Genomic DNA, 13,647 nt, shown 5'->3' on the forward strand with positions numbered 1-13,647 from the left:
CAGCTCATTACTGAAGCACAGCACAGCTTGAATGCTGCTCATCATTGCGCGGAACACTCTTGCTCTTCTTCCCTTACGTGATGGCATTGCCAAGCAACCTAGCGTATCTTGTCTTGCACAAGTCACACCCCTTATTTTCTGTTCATCCATGCTGTTTCATCACTATGACATTTAACAGAGCTATTATTCTTTTATGATGGGGAAAAAAAGGGAAAACGATTTTATTGCCCAATATTAGAGAGATGGAAAACAAATTAGAATACCTTCATAAGACTAAATATTATTGAACTATTAAAACTGATATTCTGACCTATGTATTCAACCATGAAACTATGATCACAATCAAGATAATGTCCATTATCCATCACTCCCAAAGTTTAACAAATTATACACTTTAAATATGTGCAGTTTATCATATGGCACCTGTATTTATTAAGTACATTTGAAATTTTTTAAGAAACAAAAAATATTGCTGTTTCATCAGGACACAAAAAACACTAACCATAAAAGAAAAAAACTGGTAAATTGTGTGATATTACAATTAAGAATTTCTTTTTATTAAAAGATAGCATTGAGAGTGAAAAGACAAGCCAGAGAGTGGGAGAAGACAACATGGATATAGAGGACTCTGATCCAGAATATATAAAGAATTTCTACAAATTCATAAGGAAAGGACAAACAAGCCAGTAGTAAAATGGGCAAACGGCTTGAACAAGCACCTCACAAAAGAGCATACCTACATGGCCAGTTAACACCTGCTCACCTTCATTAGCCATCAGAGAATGAAAACCACAGTGGGAAGCCAATACACCACCATCAGAATAGTTAAAATGAAAAAAGAAAGAATATATAAAGTTGGTGAAGATGTGAAGCATATACTGCTGGTGAAAGTGTAAACTGGTACAGTCGTTTTGGAAAACCCTTTGGCAATAATTAGTAAAGCTTGACTCAGCGGTTCCACTCCTAGAGATGTGCCCAACAAAAAAATGTGCACATATTCATCCAAAGACATACACTATTTACCTTGGTCCCCAAATGGGAGCAATTCAAATATCAACAGTGGGATGAATTAATAAGTTACTATTGTTGCTACAATGGAATACTACACAGCAGTGAGAATATGCAAACTACAATTACACACGACGTGGATGATTTGCATAGACATCATGTTGAGCTAAATAAACTCAAAGGTACAAACTGCATGATTCCATGTACTAAAAATCCCAAAACAGGAAGAACTAATCTATGATATTTGAAGTCAAGGTAGTGAGGGGTTACCCTGTGGGAGTGACAATGATTGGAAGAGGTTCTGGTAATGTTTCGATCCTTGATCTGGATGTCAGCTACATGGGAATGTTTATTTTGTGAAAATTCATCAACTTGAACACATGATTTGTGCACTTTTCTAATGTATATTTCAATAAGACATGTACTAAAATTATTATATTGTTTAAAAAACAAAATCATAAAAGATCTAGTAGAACACATGGGTGAATGTATTTACAAGCTTAGAATGGGGGCAACCTTTCTAAGCAAGATACTTGGAAGCTATAAAAGAAAAGGTAAATTTGGTGTGAAAAAATGTTTTAAGTAGCTATGCAGCAATTAAAATAAAAATAGCTACACCATAAACACAATACCGGAGGGAATACCTGTAAACATATGACAGACAGAGGGATAATTTTCTTAATTTCCAAAATGCTTATATTTATCATATCATCTAGTAGAAAAGGAATATAGATTTTTGTTTCATGGAAATAGAAATATAAAAAGCTAAAAGGCGCTTAACTTGATTCATAATGGAAGAAGTACAAACAAAACAATGAGATATTGTTTTGTTTAAGTGATTGTCCAAAATATAAAATATTGATAAATAAAAAATTAAATAAATTAAAAATTAGATAAATTAAAAAATAACTAAATATAAAGTATTGTCAAAGATGTAGAAGAAAAGATACTCATATTATTGATGAATATCTAAATTGACATCTATTTGGGAAAATAATTTCTGATTTTCCAAAATCCATCAAAAATTCAAAATGCTGATATTCTTTGATGCAGTAATTCATTCACTCAGGAATGTATTCTAAGAATATATGTGAAAAAAACCCACCAAAATACATTTACAAAGATATTCTCTGTAGTATTGTTTGTAATGGTAAAGACAAAGACAAAAAACTTGAGGCTATTTAAATATCCATTAGTAGAGGAAATTAGTCAAGCAAATTGTGGTGCAGTATTCAGTGGAATATCAGGCAGCTATTGTCCAAAAAAAAGACTCTATGCTGATTATGAAAGTTCTCCAAGATTCGCTATAAAAATGGAGAAAGCAAGATGCAGAGAAGTGTAAATGGTATATGTTTCTTAGTAGACATAAAAAATTAATACACACACAGACATTTAAACAAGATGTACATATACATACAGAAATCTAGACACAGTCACGCACACACACAATCACGCACACACACAACCACACACACACACATCCCATAAATTTATCTGCAGTAAAAATACATAGGAAACTGGATGCTGGTTTCCTTTGGTGAAAAGAACTATGGGTCAGGTAGAGTTTGGGGAGAGAGGAATTTTTTAATTCTATTTTTTTTTCTCTATCAGTTGACATCTTTTAGACATATAGCTGACTCCTACTTTTTAAAATGTTAATAGAAATTACTTAGATAATATGTTAAGAGCCATTTAAATTTTCTCCTCTTTGCTTTCCTGTTTTCAAAACTAAAACTGTAAGAACTTTTTAAAATGACATTTCCAAATACCTCTTTCTAGTTCATAATACCATTTTAAATGAAAAAAACCCCAAAAAACAATGTTTCTGTGTAAGATATTATGTGTAATAGAAACACGCAAAAATAATATAAAAATGCTCTGACATGTTAATGAGAAATGAGGAACGTGCCCTCTATATAGAACCAGAACAATCTTGTACTTACATAGGATGGAGAGACAGACTAGATACAGACACTCAGAGTGTCAGCAGGAAAACCATAGAATATTGAATAAATGATACTGAGGCAACTGGTTTCTGCTGGAAAATGAAAGTAAATCTTTGTTTCATACTGTATTCTAAAATAAGTGTCAGCTTGATTTTATATAAATATCTATATATGTTATATATTTAAATATAAAACAGGAAAAAAAATACTACAAAAAAAAATATGAGTTAGTATTTACCTGAGAGGAGGAACCATTTAGATACTACAATTTAAGGCAGAAGACATGAAGAAAGATGTTTAAACTTAACTACAATGTTCACTGTTGTTTTACACATAGCAGTAAAAAAACTGGAAACGTCCTAAATGTTCAGTAATCAATTATGGGTTACATACAAATTTTAAAAATACTATGCACGCTTAAGAGTATTTGAAAATTACATAATCTCAGCTAACATCTATGATATATTGTGGAATGAAAAAAACACATTAAAAATATTATGTACTGTGGGAACCTACTTAAAATGTGTGTGTGTGTATGTGTGTGAAAATACATGGCTGCATTTTAATACTTCAAAATGTGAATAGTAACACCAATGTTTATAGCATTATTCACAACAGCCAAGTGGTGGAAACAACCAAAATGTCCATCGATGTGGTATTAACATACAATGGAATGTTAACACATTTCTTAAAAGGAATGAAATTCTGATACACGCTACAACATAGGTGAGACTTGAAGACATTATGTTAAGTGAAATAAGACAGACATAAAAGGACAAATACTGTATGATTCTGCTTATATGATGTACCTGGAACAGACAAATTCATACAGACCGAAAGTAGGACAATGGTTAGTAGGAGGTGATGGAGGATGAGAGACTGTTTCTTGGGTACAGAGTTTTCAGTTTGGGATGATGAAAAGTTCCAGAGGTGAACGGTGGTAATGTTGCACAACAATGTGGAGATATTTAATGTAATGTTAAAAATGCTTATAGCCATTATCTCACAGTTTTATTTTCCCCTGTCTTCATTTTCTTCTTTTTGCTTATTTTAATTTTACTTACTTATTGCTATTTTCTAACATTTCTGTAACAAACGTTACTTACATTCTTACTGAAAATTATTGCTCAAATATAGTCAAATAGTAGCCCTGGATTCTTGTGGAAGGAACGAAGGACAGTAACAGTCACACTTGTCACTACAATATAGAAAGGCATTGGTTTTGTTCATTAACTCCTCACAGAAGTTCTGTCAGGGAGTCAGTATGCATATTTATATGAGACTCGATGGAGTTAGTGCCTTGTATAAATAAGGTCACACAGCTAAAATCCCACAGAGCCAAGGAGAAACCTCAGGCAAGGTTAACTCCAAGTCTGCATCCATGTCACATACAGCTTATGACTATGGCCTTTTAAATTATTAAAGAGTCGGGTCCCAATTAAATTCCTAATTAAAATTCCTCCCAGAGAGTCTGGAAAAACACCCCCTAACGAGACACGAGAAACTGTGTCAGGAAGGAAGGCCCTGAGATCTGATGTAGGAGCTGGGAGTGGACTGGGAGGTGGGAGGGAGGGTAGGGCCCATCTAGGAATGTAATTTTTTCAGGCAAGAGACGAAGAGCTGCAAAGGAACTCAGAATACAGATAGATTGTTTCAATGGTAACTACAAGGTTGACATGAAAGCACTTTGTAATCTGTGGAGTCCCACTAGGAGCTGGTGTTTTCTGAGTTTCAGCAGCAGTGGTCTGCAGAGCTGGGACTCAGGCCTGGGTGTGGAGCTGCTTGCTCACCTGTAGATCTGAGGCCATCCTCAAGACAGAGTGGGAGGGTTTTCTTGTGATCGCTGATCTCTGAGTCTCCAGAGCACTGTGGACCTTCCTCCCCTGATTCTTCTCTCTGGCTTATTTGCTAATCTGAGGTCTAGCCCTTCACCCATTCCTTCATCGCAAAATTATCTCAGACACAGACAACCTAGAATACAGACACCTGAAGCAATGGAAAATCCCACGGGTAACAGAAATACTATGTGAAGGAGCTTAATTCAGACTGAGCCTCAAAAAAGCAGCAAGACAGTTTGACCTAGAGCTTTGATGAGCCGTTTTGCCTAGTGCCGGAGCAGACACACCGTTCTCCCTCATCCTTGACAGGGCTGTTTTGGCATCAGTAGGTATGTGACTGCTGCCACCGCAAGGTCACCCTCACTCCTTCCTTCCCTGAGTCCTCTCTGTCTGGTGAGGTTGAGGGACGGCAAAGAGCTGAGGGGTGGCGTGAAGACATCTAGTTTGTATACCACTTGGGAGAAGAAAATCTTGAAAGCGTGATGGTTTGTAAACATTCTTGAAAAAAATTTAGGTGAGCATTTGGCAATCTTTCTAAACAAACACACCAAAGGTATATACATATATATCTTTACATTTATATGGTTCTGTATACATAAAGATACCTATCTCTTTACATATGTATCTATATATCTATAACCATATCTATATCTGTATACTCAGTGATATAAGAAATCACATTAAAAGATAAATGATACCCTGAGGGGGAAATGTTGGGTTAAAATCTTTAATATAATATAATATAATATAATAATAATAAGACAATTCTTGCCAAAATTTTAAAAAAGAGATGAATATCCCAATAGAAAAATGGCAAATATGGGCAAAGCTCCAGGCAATTGACTTACACATACAAATAAATGAAAAACTATGGTTGTTTAACATTCTGAAAGATATCCAACATCACTGGTAATCACAGAAATGCAGATAAAAACCATGAGATATTCTCCTTTACTTTGCATTAAAGCAAAGATGAAGATGACTGATAACATTCACTGTTGTTGAGAGTAGGAATTGGTGCAGTCTTTCCAGAGAGCAATGTGATATCCCATATCATTTTAGATAGGCATATTCCTTAACAAAAATTTTTACTTCTAAGAATTTATAAAATAATTAGATATGAATAAAACATACATGAACAAGACTGTTCTTGACAAACTTTACTATATTAAAGAATTAGAAACAATGGTCATCAAAATTGAACAAATGGGCATATAATGGCAAGCCATGGTACAAGTTAAAATGGTGTCTAATGGAATTTGTTGACATGTTTAAATGAAAAAACTATGGATGATCATGGTTTAATCAACAATATAATTACAGAATGGTTTAAAATATGTCTATTCATGTTAACATATTTGTATATATCTGGACACTACTATGTTAACAGTGATTAATTTTAAATAATTACATTACTCCAGATTTTCACTTTCTTCTTTGTCTTGTTTGGTTGCATCATCTAAATCTTTTACAATAAAGATGTATTAATATGGAAAAGTAGTAAAGCTATTTCACTTTGTTTGAAAAATATTTAATGAGGTTTTTTTTAAGCAAAGAGAGTGAATCAAAGTATCATGTGTCTCCATGAATGATGACTGTTTTGGAGTCTGCAACAGCATCATTGTAAGGTTAGCTATCAACAAGCTTGATAAAATCAGTTTTTATAAAGACTGATCTCAAAACTCTAATTCAAAAAGATACATGGACCTCAATGTTCATAGCAGCACTATTTACAATAGCCAAGACATGAAAGCAACCTAAGTGTCCATCGACAGATGGCTGGATAAAGAAGATGTGGTATATATATAAACAATGGAATACTACCCAGCCATAAAAAGGAATAAAATAATGCCATTTGCAGCAACACGGATGGACCTGGAGATCATCATAGTAAGTGAAGTAAGCCAGAAAGAGAAAGAAAAATACTGTATGATACCCTTTATATGTGAAATCTTTAAAAATTACACAAATGATCTTATTTACAAAACAGAAACAGATTCACAGACATAGAAAACAAACTTAGGGTTACCAGGGGAAAGTGGGAGTTGAGGGGATAAATTGGGAGTTTGAGATTTGCAGATACTGACTACTGTATATAAAATAGATAAACAACAAGGTCCTACTGTATAGCATAAGGAAATATATTCAATACCTTGTAACAGCCTATAATGAAAAAGACTATGAAAAGGAATATACATATGTATAACTGAATCACTATGCTATATACAAGAAATTAACACATTGCAAACTGACTATACATCAATAAAAAATTTTAAGATACATTAATTTAAAAAAATTTTTAAAAGACAGTTCTCATTTATGCAAGAAGTGCTTTGTTTACAATATATTTTTAGTTTCCAAAAAATTTCACTTTCTCTTTAGGCTTTTAGTATCACTTGGGAGGCAATATAGAGTAACGGAAAAAATACAGATTGTGGGACAAGACAGCCTTCCCCTTTCCCACACCCCACCAATTGAATATTTGAGGAAACTTTGGTTGATTAACTACTTCAACTCAGATTTAAGGAATTTTTCTGACTTTAAAGTGCCTGAAATATAATAGGTACCTCATGAGAATCTGTTAAATATAATAATATATGTAATTAAATGTATATATACTTCGAAAGACAATGCAATATTGGATTCTAAAGGCTATGGTTGGTTCTCTCTTGTAAATTACTAGCTTCTTTCAAGTTACTACAGGAAGTCTGCAAAAATTTACTCTTAACAGAGGTTGTTCTAATAGCATAAATGCCTTGAATATTTATCGCTAATTTATATGAAGCCATATAATGTGCCCTAGAAGATATTTTGTTCTGCCCTTTGGATATTGCAATAAAAACTTTACTGTTAATGGACAGTGGGGGACACAGGCCTAGCTTCATCGTCTGAGCAAGCCTAGCAGCAGCAACTGGCACTCTCAGAGAGCACTGCGACTCTAAAAACTCTTCAGCACTCCAAGACATCCCTTTCCTAATGTGAAGGTATCTGCAGAATTCACTTGGTAATCACAACCCTGGTGAGTAGTGATCCTGGATGAGAGTATTGGATGGTGTGAGAGTTACTTCACCTTGGCCAGTGAATCTCAACTGCCACCCACGCGAAGGCATTTTAGCAATGTCTTGTGGGGACACCTTTGGTTGTTACAATGACAGGAGGGCCCTTAGGGCTCTCACAGGGTAAGCAAGGATAGCGGATACCCTGCTATGCATTTGACAAGACTGCACATGAACTGTCCCATGGTCTACACATCTTTTGATGACCACACTAGAGATTCATGTAGATAAAAACCGGTTGATAATTATCTGAATTATAATTATCTGAAACCTAGCTACATTTTACATATAAACATACAGTTTTTAATATACACTGAATTTTCCAGAAGTGCAACTACTGGGAGTAGTAAGACTCTGTGAAAAGTAAGACTGTACTTGGTTTTGTTTGGCTTTTTACCAAGAATTATTCACATTTTGGAAAAATCACATCACTGTTCTGCTTTTTCCTTTTTCCTGTACTTTTATGGATAATAGCTTCTGATCTTACTTCCCTCAAAAGCAAACTTTTTCATTAAAGTAGATGCAAGCATCCAATTACTTCATTAGATCTAGAATAGTCAGCCTCAATCATTTTTCATTTTGAATATGTATTTTATAATTGATTTTTTGCTTCTCTTATATATGTTAGAGCATTATAATTATTATTTTGGAATTATGTGTCAGAGTAGATAATAGCTTTAGATTTTATTTAAGGATCAGAAAGGGGGAATAACAGAATCCCTGTTATAAAAAGGCAGATTTGGGTCTGTCTATAAAGGCTATATGTACTATGTGATTCCATTTATGTGACATGCTGGAAAATCACTATGGAACAGGGACTACATTAATGGTTGCCAGAGACTAGGGGTTCCCAGGTTCCCAGGAAGGTTTAATTAGAAAGGGGCATCATAAAGGAATTTCTTGGAGGGGCAACATTAAGTGTTCTGAACCTTGATTGTGGTAGTGATTACTACATGACTGCATGCATTTGTCAAACCTTATAGATATGTACACCAAAAAAAAAAGAATTTTACTGTATGTAAATTTTAAAATGTTCAAAAACTGGAGGAAAAAAACATAAACAAAACACAGAAAATAAAACAACCAAAATGGTAGCATTGGGTCTTAGTCCTGAGAACCACTGAGCTGGGCCGTAGCCATCCCTGGTGATGTCCACGTCCCCATAGTTCACATCTCTGGTGACTGAACTACTCATTCTCATCATTCTCCTGTGAATAGTGTCAGATATGTGGACAGATAAAAACTCCTTTTTTATAGAATTCATGACAGTGAATGAACTACATCTCCATCAAAGCCAGCAAGTTATTGGCAATTTGGATTAAAACTTAGCCACTTAATTTTTCTAGTGATCATTTACCACACCATATTGCCTCACTAGTTTTGTGCTTAAATGGAAGAATATTGTGAGTTCTTAAGTTTTTCCATTCATTGCTGCATTACAACTCTAAAGTAAAATAAAATAAAATACCAGGACTCATATTATACTACCTCCTGGGTTTACTAAGAAAGCAAAAAAAAAAATCATTTTCTTCCTAGAAGAAAAGTGTACTATAGTGTCACTTCTGCTGAGAGAAAATACAAGTCTCTTGTATTTTTATAAGGTGTTTACAACTGATCAGTGCTTTGGCTAGGGTGTTAAAGACTTTTTGCCATTTACAGTATTTATTCTGCAGCCTTCTGAAACTGCTTTGGGAAATTTTAACATGTAGAAATGTTTAGTTCACTTATTGTAGGTGATTAAAATGGTTAAGGGAGGAACATTAACCAATAAATGCCTTAATTTGGATAATATCTAAATAATAAATGTCAAAGTGATGAATTACTAGCTTTTTAAATTTTCTTGCTTAACAGCTATTTTAGCCGATTAAGCTACATGAATAAATAACAAGAATATAACATTTAGATAATCATTAATTGATACTTGTGCTAAGAATCTGTAATTCATACCCAGTATGCTCGCTTTCTAAAAGAAGAACCAAATAAATGCCACTTTAATAAACGTGCTTTACAATAATTGACATTGGAATTGAGTGTGAATTCAAATGACTTAATAAAAAACCAAACTGTACCTTTACTGACTGTAAGCTGAACCATGGATTTGAAAGCAAGATGAAGGTTCTAATGCTCACACTGTACATTCTAGTATCTGTGCCACACCATCAAGCTTCAAGTGGTACTCCTATTTTAGTCGCTCATAATTGTGGTTGTAACTGACCCATCCACCATCAACTTAAAATTGGAGGGGTGGGAGTGGAGGTGGAGGTATAGATGAGATAAGATTGGCCATGAGTAGACGATTATTGGAACTAAAACTCTCTCTGCTAGCTATGATGGAGTCACTGGTGCTGGACTTGTCTTCCCCTTGCAAACAACTAGAAAAGTGGACAAAATGTAAGAAACATCTGTTTTAAGACACCAGACAATAGGAAGCACTAAGTTTGTAAATGCTAAAAGAAAGGAAGCAAGTTATTTAAGCCCAGTGATCACTGTGGCTGTTCATCTGAAGGCACTCTCCTGACTACGGAGTAGGGAAGAGGAAGCCAAGTAGAGCAAGGCCGTCTCTGAGCAAACACAGATGGGGGAGGCCAAGGCAGCTGGAATTTGTGACGCTAAGGACTTAGAGGAGAGATTATGAAAAAATAAAAAAGGCTCAAGAAATCTTCAGAAGTCTTTATAGAAGTCCCCTTGAGTCTGCTTCTGAAAACTAAGCTGAAAATCACAGGGGGAAAATTCACAAGGCTGGTCAATCAGAAGCCATAAACTGAAAAGTTCCCAGAGCTCACGCAGAGCAGGGAGATGTCTGAGTTCCAACCAACCAAAGTGAAGATACTTCACTGAGCACCTGAGGCACTTGGTGGAGACCCCAGAAGGATAATCCTTAAACAGTAGTGTTAAACTAGTTCTAGATAAAGACTACCCTAGACCCACCCTAACAAAGCTTAACAACAAGATTCAAAAGGATCAAGCTAACCTTCAAGTAAGTTAACTCCGTTCAAAACAAGACTCGACACTCTTTAAAGAAAAATGTTTAAATCTAGACATTTAAAACCTAAAATTCATCATGTCCAGCATCCAATAAAAATTCCTAGGCATATGAAAAGCAGGAAAATGTAATTTATAAACTAAAATGACAAATGAATCAATAGGAAAAGATCAAGAAATGATAGAAATGATGGACTTCACAGATAAGTACCTTCAAGCTCCTACTTTATATATGATCAACAGTTTAAAGGAAAACATGAATATAGTGAGAAGAGAGATGGCAGCTATAAAAAGGATACAATTGGAACTTATACTCTGAAAAGTACAATATCTAAAATGGAAAATTCACTGAATGGGTTTAAAAGCAGATTAGATAGTATAGCAGACACAGTCAATAAACTTGACATAGCATTAGAATTTATCTAAATTGAAGCACAGAGAAGAAAAAAAGACTGAAATAAAATAGAGCCTTAGTGATCTGCAGAACACTATTAAGCAGACTTATATATATGTAATTGGAGTTCCAGAAAGACATAGGAAGAGGAGAAAGAAAAAAATCTGAAAAAAAGAGTATCTGAAATATTTTCAAATTAGATAAAAACTATAAACACATAGATCCAAGAAGCTCAACAAATCCCAAGCAAGATGAATACAAAGAAAACTACATCAAAGCACATCTTAATCAAATTGCTGAAAATAAGTGATAAAGAGAAGAAAGCAAGCACAGAGTAAAAGACTACTTATAGAGGGTTAAGCTTAAGACTTCTCTTTAGAAACAATTCAAGCTAGAAGAAAATGGATTTTACAGTGTTGAAACAAAAAAAAGTCAACTTAGAATTCTATATTCATTGAAATGTACTTCAATGAATTAAAATGAAATAAAAACTTTAAAAACACAGACTGGGATTTCAAAATTTGTAGATACTGACAGGCATATGCAAAATAGATAAACAAGATTACACTGTATAGCACAGGGAAATGTATACAAGATCTTGTGGTAGCCCACAGCAAAAAAAAAAAAAAAAATGACAATGAATATATGTATGTTCATGTATAACTGAAAAATTATGCTCTACACTGGAATTTGACACAACATTGTAAAATGACTATAACTCAATAAAAAATGTTAAAAAAAAAAGAGAAGAAGAGAAAAGGAAAAAAAGAGAAAAAAACTTTTGAAACAAGAGTTGAAAAAATTTGATAAATTACATTACAGGAAATATGAAAGGAAGACTATACAGGATGGAAATCAGAAAAGCTAAATATGTGGATAAATATAAAATAATCTTTTCTTTTTAAAAATTTCTTAAAAAGTAATTGACTCTTTGAAGTGATAATAATAATAATGTACTGTGAAGTTTATGATATGTAAAAGTAAAAGATATGACGCAAAGAACGAGAGGGAGGATACAGAAGTATAGCCTTATTAGGTTCTTCAGTATATGTGAAGTGGTACAATATTATTTGAAGGTAGACTGTGCTTAGTTATAGATGAATGTTGTAAATCCTAGGAAAAACACTTAAAAATACAAACACAGTAGTATAGTTAATAAAATAATAATGGAGATAAACGAGAATACTAAAAAAAATCTTTAAAAAGAGAAGAAAAGAACATGGAACAGATGTAAAAAATAGAAAACAAATAGCAAAATGATAGACTTAAAACTAACTACATCTTTAATTACATTAACTATAAATGTCTAAAGACTCCATTGAAACAGCAGAGATTGTCAGATTGAATTTCAAAAAGGAAAACTCAACAATGTGGCTTATAAAAAAGTATTTTAAATATACTCAGGTAGGTTAAAAGTAAAAGGATGGAAAAAATGTATGCCAAACAAACACGATTCATAAGAAATAGAGGTTTTATTAGTATCAGAGAAAATTGACATCAAGACAAGGAATGTTAGCAGAGATAATTTTTGAAGTTGGGTGATGGATATATGCCAGTTCATTATACTATTCTCTCTACCTTTAATATGCTTGAAATTTTTCATAACAAAACATTAAGAACTAAAAGAGGAGAAATATATGTTATAATAAAGTTTTTTTTTCTTTCTGTATAGACTGAATATACCCATCCCTTATTTCACTTACACATTTTGAAACAAAAATAGCTTACGCTGTGGATATGCATTACTGGCCTCAGTACTACAGAGACCTACTTTTTCCTTTTTCTATTACTTTAGTATCTCTTATAATGATTATAATATATATCTTAAAAATAATGATATTTAGGGGAATTAGAGAAGGTTAACAATCCCCCTGATGAATGTGGATATTAGGTTCTGGAAAGCTGTGGGTGGATTTCAGTTTTATAGAGTTCCCAGAGTTACTACATATTTGGAACACTGTATTGCAATTCACATTTTATAGCTATTTTTTCAAACACTTCAGAACAGAAAAGAATGTTTTCCATTATTAACAGAATATTTTTCTTTTCTTTTTTTCCCAAAAAAGAGAAGCAATTTGAAAACTGCCAGATTGAAAATGGCATATAATTTACATGACAATAAAACATTTCACAGAGAATTGCTATTAATGGCATTTATCCCAGTATAGAAGAGATTTTTGTCATTTAACTTCCATCCTCTACATTGTTATTTATCATCCTTCCAGGAGTTTCAGACAGTTTATCACAGATAGGCACAATTTCCAATCTCAGACAAGGTTTTGTAGATAAGCATTAGGCTATTTTTCTCATATTCAGAAGTCTGGGCACATTCTTTCCTAATTCAGTAGGTAACATTCAATAAATTTCCAACAGAAACTGAAAGATAATATTTAGTAGTATTTTACCAAATATTCCACATTAAA

General features: G+C 33.5%; 1 long non-coding RNA gene across 2 annotated transcripts in view; it reads right to left on the reverse strand.

Annotated features, from left to right (window-relative positions):
* LOC140700438 (uncharacterized) overlaps window positions 1-13,647 on the reverse strand; it is a 48,410-nt gene that overhangs the window by 2,018 nt on the left and 32,745 nt on the right. The window contains exon 5 of one of the 2 annotated variants that reach the window (XR_012078831.1): window positions 4,092-4,152. The exons of the other annotated variant lie outside the window; for it this stretch is intronic. This is a non-coding gene — a long non-coding RNA (uncharacterized lncRNA). Of the gene's footprint in view, window positions 1-4,091; window positions 4,153-13,647 lie in introns of those variants that run through there. 2 annotated transcript variants of the gene reach the window in all.

Source organism: Vicugna pacos, chromosome 12, assembly GCF_048564905.1.
Source record: "Vicugna pacos chromosome 12, VicPac4, whole genome shotgun sequence".
In the NCBI taxonomy this organism is placed as follows: domain Eukaryota; kingdom Metazoa; phylum Chordata; class Mammalia; order Artiodactyla; family Camelidae; genus Vicugna; species Vicugna pacos.